This window comes from Nicotiana tabacum, chromosome 20 (assembly GCF_000715075.1).
Source record: "Nicotiana tabacum cultivar K326 chromosome 20, ASM71507v2, whole genome shotgun sequence".
In the NCBI taxonomy this organism is placed as follows: domain Eukaryota; kingdom Viridiplantae; phylum Streptophyta; class Magnoliopsida; order Solanales; family Solanaceae; genus Nicotiana; species Nicotiana tabacum.
Genome location: NC_134099.1, coordinates 71220074 through 71226256, shown reverse-complemented (window position 1 = coordinate 71226256; position 6183 = coordinate 71220074). Strand labels below are relative to the sequence as shown.

Here is a 6183-nt window from a genome sequence, read left to right as displayed (position 1 = left end):
CTTTCCTTGTTTGTTGATTGCCCTGTTACTTGGTTTGAGTCGAAAGCTTTCCTTAACCTTTTTGACTTGGTTTATTCATGGACCAGTAGTTACAAATCTCTGATTCCTCGATTTGCTGTGTACAAATTGATTCTTACCTTATTTGTTTTAACCGTGTATTTCAAAACTCTGCCCTTAATTAAACTCCTATGTATTTAACCCTAATTGCCTGCTTTGCACAAGATGCTTATTTGATTTCTTTCCTTAAATAACCTTTGCTCATTATCGTTTAAGTCTGAATTCCTTAATTAAAGGAAATCTTATACTGAATGTTTTAATTGATACCCAGTTCCATAATTATTTTTCTTACCTTATTTCTGCATGTTTTTCACACTATAAATACATGACTCTTTCATTAACACAAAAAAAAACACTTGTAATTTTCTGAACTCATACTCACACTTAAAAGTATTCTCTCTTGTTACTTGTGGACTGTTTGCAAATCTTGCTACCTGCTTCTCTCTCCATTTGCTTTCTTTGAACTGGTATGTTCTAATTAAGATTCGGCACCACAACAATGTGTTTGTCTAACATTTTTTCCTCCTGTTTGCCTACTGCTTGTGTTTAGTTCAATACTTATGTAGCATCCTCCTTTTGCTTGTTCTGCCTCTATTGTGTATTCTAAGTGTGTTTGACAATGATGGTTGTTTGACGCATGATAGCATTAAAACATTGATGTCTACGACTCAAACTTGTTCCCCTGGGATCGTAATTTCATGTTACCATTGTATGTTGTATATTCTATCGGCATAATAGCATCCCCTATTGTTGCATATGCCCAGAATCAATTAATGCCAGGCACAAGGGCCCTCTGCAATCAGTTTCCAACCCCTGAATCTCTTTTGTGTGAAGTTATTATTTCTGTAGCACCCCTTTCCCTTTTCCTTTACTCCCCTAGTTCTTCAAGTTCTATTTCTGCACTTGCACTCTCTCTTAGCCTTTAAGTTCTTCCCCCTCTTGTGAGCCTTTCCTTGGGACCCATTGAGCTCCCTCTGAACTTGGACACTTGAGGGCTGGCCCTTCCACACTGCACTGACCCCCATTTTGATAATGCAATTTGGGTGTGAGCATTGCCCGGAGTCCCATTGAGGCTCTTAGGGAACTTTGATACACTCAAATGGAAGAAAGGCTTTGGATCATGGTCTCTTTGAGTTGGTCTATCTCATAACTTAGAGAGGAAGTCAAGAATCAGGCTTCCTCTGATTGTATTTTTCCTTATAGTTTATGATGTAATTTTATCTATTCCGGGCTGTAATAATTTGTAATAAACACTTGAGGATGGTTAGAGGAAAAGGGTGGGTAACTATGTATGCAAAGTGTAGATACCATGTCTGTAGGTATATTGAATTCTGCATACTCAAATGCATATAGAAATCATGTCTATAGGTCATTTTGAATTCTGCATATCCCAATCTCACATAGATACCATGTCTATAGGTATTTTGAATTCATCAAATTCAAATGCATATAGAAATCATGCCTATAGGTCATTTTGAATTCTACACATCCCAATCTCACATAAACACCATGTCTATAGGTATTTTGAATTCTGCATATTCAAACGCATATAGAAATCATGCCTATAGGTCATTTTGAATTCTGCATATCCAAATCTCACATAGATACCATGTCTATAGGTATTTCGAATTCTGTATGCTCAAACGCATACATACATCATGCCTATAAGTCGTTATGAATTCTGCATATCCAATTCTAATATAGAAATCATGTCTATAGGTATTTTGAATTTTGCATATTCAAATACGCGTAGAAAGCATGCCAATAGGAACTCATAATCGAATCTAAGCCGCTTCACGTATAGAGCCAAAATTGGTAATAACGGGTACTCTCAATTGTAGAACTTGTACCCAATTCATTAAGACTTGCCTCTCTTTTAACAATCTGATTACCCTTATTTAGCGAGTTTAACCAGTATATTTTAGACCCTATTATTTCATTACTTTTCTGAATCTAATAGATATTATGCCTATAGGATCATTATCCAACACTTAGGCAAGCCTTAGGGTAATAATCATAAACTGAATCCGCTTCTGTTAATAATTACACCTAGCAGACATGTCTGATTCGGACTTCTTACCTGAGTTATGTAATAAACTAAAATTGCCTCGGTAACCATCCTTCTTCATCTATAATCAGACCTAAACAGTATGTGTAAGTCATGCTGATTACGTGCTTCTTTGTTCAAGGAGGTATATCTGAGCCTCTGCATGTTATGTGCTTTCCCCAATTTGCAAAACATGTTTTGTATGTCGCCTTAAAGTTTTTACCTTTGTAACTACAAATAAGCCCAATATCCCTCCCTTTTAGGATTAGTAGTCCTAAATGCCTCCGGGTCTAAAAGGATTGGGACGGGTAATAGCATGCAATAAGTAAACGAGACCAACACGCGCTTTAAATACCTTAACAGGGTGGGAAGGGTAGATATGGATATGACGACCACGCGATAATGTCACGTGTAGCCCCTCATTAAGGAGTGATTTAAGGTGTGGGGTGATCCATATTTTTAGCAAACCTAGGAACCCCCCTTCCTTTATTCTTATTTCTTTAACATTTTCATTCAAGAATCCGCTTCCTCAAATTGCTCTTTTAAACTTTGTCTATTTTCAAACCTTTATATGTGAAATCCCCTCCTATTTGAGCTTTATTTGTCTATATGTTAATTGTACCCTAAATTCACAATAATTGTCTGGTCGGGAACCACACTAGTGGATTCTGAGGGGTGCCTAACACCTTCCCCGTGGAATACTTTCAAGCCCTTACCCAATATTTGGTTACTCAAATCAAACCCTCTTGGCGTCCTAATGTACCCTAATCATTAGGTGGCGACTCTTCAAATCAAACCTAATTCTCAAAAGGAATGAGTTGTCCCTCCAAATGTCATAAGCCCAATTCCGCGAGGAAAAAAAGGTGGCACGATAAAAGGTTGTGATGTGCCATAGAATTTCAGCACAATTGATACCAATTACTTAGATTTTAACTTGTCTTTTAATGCATTTTTAGTTAATTCTGATCAAGTTTGGTTATTTTGTAGTGCATGAACTTGAACACCCGAAAACATGGAAAAGAAGTCAAAAAGTCACGAAAAGACGGATATGCTGCAAGTATGCGATCGCATAACTCACATGCGGACCGCATAACTGGCTTGCTGATTGCAAACAGAGAAAGTCTTTTGGGCCAACTGAAGAAGCAAATATGCGGTTGCATAACACATATGCAAGCCACATAATGGTCACATAATCCTAGTAGAAGGCAACCCTCAACATGATATTCGATGGGATATGCGGTCGCATAACACACATGCGGACCGCATAACCATTATGCGACTGAAGCCAGATCTGGGATTCAGCAAGTCTGTTATGGAGTGCTTAATATGCGGTCCGCATAACTGGTCTGCTACCAGTATGCGATCGCATAAGCTATCTGAAGGGGTATTTTTATCCGATTTTAACTACGACTTTTGGTCCACTATAAAGAGAATAACTAGGGTTATTGTGGGTCATTCAAGTCTGAAACAAGGTCCTACTTAGAGAGCATTGAATACTTCATTTATTTGGAGATTTGTGAAGAAGTAAGCTTGCACTTTTGTAAGCTTTATGGCTTTAATAAATACTTTGTTCTTGTATTTTAGTATGAGTAGCTAGTTTTAAATACTAAGGTTGTGGATCCTAGATGGGTATATAACATTGAATATATATATATATATATATATATATATATATATATATATATATATATAATGGTTAGTTGATATTTATCCAATTCTTGTTCTTTATTCATGGTTTGTGGTTGCAAACATTAATCTATTCCATTTTACTCTTTCTTTACTTCGAAAAGTGATTTAGGGTTTGGTAGAATTGAATATCAAGAACTCAAGATGTAAACTCTTGTTTAATAGAATCGCTTAGGAATAAGTGGGTTCTACTTGGCATAAATTGGTTGTTCTAAATTTGCAACTCTTTCATATTTGGAAAAATCATAAAGGGAAAATACTACTCAACTATTGGAAAGCATTGGGTAGTCATTTAGAAATCATTTGCATATCAAAAGACCTTCCATTAGAAATATATCATATTAACAACGATAGCATTACATTCCATTAATGGGGACGCAACCTTGGTTTCCTTAATCAAATCATTTACATTCTCAAAGTTACAATTAGTTACCTCTTCAATTCACAATCATATCATTCTCTTGTTACATTAACGGAATAGAATTACGACCTAAGTCAAGTAGCACACTACTCGAGCAACCTTTTTACGCCTATTCCCTGTGGGATTCGACCCCAACCTTATTGGGTTACTATATGTGACACTGATTGCCTTACATTATTTAATTAAAGTGCAATTTGAGCACATCAATGTTTGGCTCCATTACCGGGGAATACGGTTTTGAAATTACTTAGTAGTGTGTGCTTTACTTTACGTCTTCTTCTGTTCCATCACACTTTGCTTGTTTTAGTTGGTGTTGATAGGAAAACATGGCTGAATATGAAGAAGAAATGGAAGAAAATCCTTTTGCGGACATAGATGAGTACATCGAGGATACAAATGCTATTGTACCTCCGATAGTTTGCACTGCAACTTTCAATGTGGAACATGGTTTAATCGTAATGCTAAAAGCGGAGGGGTTTTTCAGGAATTCTACTGATGATGATCCAACACAACATCTTAGAAAATTCTTGGGTGTGTGCGTGATGCATAAGCAGAACAACGTCTTAGATGATGCCCTAAGGTTGAGGGTGTTCAAGTACTCACTAGTTGGGGACACAAGGAAATGGCTTCAAAATATGCTACTAAATTCCTTTCATTCTTGGCCTGAACTTGTCCGAGCATTCTTAGCTAAATGGTTCCCACAAAGTAAGAAATCTGAGCTCCGGGATAAAATTTTCTTTTTCAAGCAACTACCGGGAGAACATCTACATGAAGCATGGGATCGATTCAAGTTATATTTGGTGAGGTCTCCCAATCAGGGTTTTCCGGATTCTATCTTGTTGGAGAAATTCCACATGGGTTTATATGCTATGAACCAATCTATAGCCAAGAATGCAGCTGATGGATCTTTTATGGATAAGACGTTCGCAAGGATCACACAAATCCTTGACAAAATGGCAAAACATAATCAAGCTTGGCACTCAGAGGACACCAAAGGTGGAATTGCATATGGTTCTCCCTCCTTGACCAACATGATTAAGGAGAATCAAGAAAGAGATCAAGTAATTATAGGGATTTCCACCAATGTCAATGTGTTGACAAAAATGTTCACTGAAAGCCAAACGAAGAAGGTAAATGTGGTGGAAGATGTCCAACCAACATCAAGTGAAGGTTATGAGCAAGCCAACTATGTCAACATCCAAGGAGGCTATCAAAGGAAAAAATATGAAGGTCAAGGACAACAAAATCAATGGAGGCCTAACCTGCAAGGGCAAGGCAACCAACAGTGGCAAAATGATCAAGGTAGCTCAAATCAAGGAAATTGGAATAACCTTCTCAAATCGGAGTTCAAACCCTTATGTTCCACCAAAGGGTCAATATTCAAATCAAGGTTCTTCAAGTGATTCCAAGTTGGAATGCATGCTTGAACGGGTATTGAAAAATCAAGAGAGGTCCGACTTTTGTATGAGGAATATGACCAAGCTTGTTGGTTCTCATACCACATCCATTCAAAAATTGGAGATGCAAATGAGAGATCTTTCTAGGGAACAAAATCCAAAGAAAAAAGGGACACTTCCAAGTGACATAATCACGAACCCAAAGGGTAGTGGGAGTGGTCCAACTTCTCATTGCATGGAAATTACTACTCGAAGTGGGAAGGTACTTCAAGGAGAGAATGAATAAGTTATTGAAGTGGAAGAGTCCGAACAAGAGGTTGAGGCACAAGTTGAAGAGCCAATTGTTGTTGAAGCTAACAAGGTTCCGGAAGAGTTAGAAGTGCAAGAAGTAAACCGGGAAGAGGTAAAGGAATAGGTAAAAGAGACACTGAAAAATCTACCACCTATTCCTAGACCTCCTCCTCCTTTCCCTTAAAGACTTGCTAGGAAGATTGATGATAGAAAACTCCAAAAGCTCTATGACATTCTCAAGCAGTTATCGATGAATATTCCATTTGTGGAAGTATTTTAAGAGA

General features: G+C 37.4%; 1 non-coding gene across 1 annotated transcript; it reads right to left on the bottom strand.

Annotated features, from left to right (window-relative positions):
- Positions 1–4927: 4927 nt before the first annotated feature.
- LOC142174985 (small nucleolar RNA R71) lies at positions 4928–5034 on the bottom strand. Its single transcript, XR_012704182.1, has one exon. It is a non-coding gene; the product is annotated as a small nucleolar RNA R71 (small nucleolar RNA).
- Positions 5035–6183: the final 1149 nt, after the last annotated feature.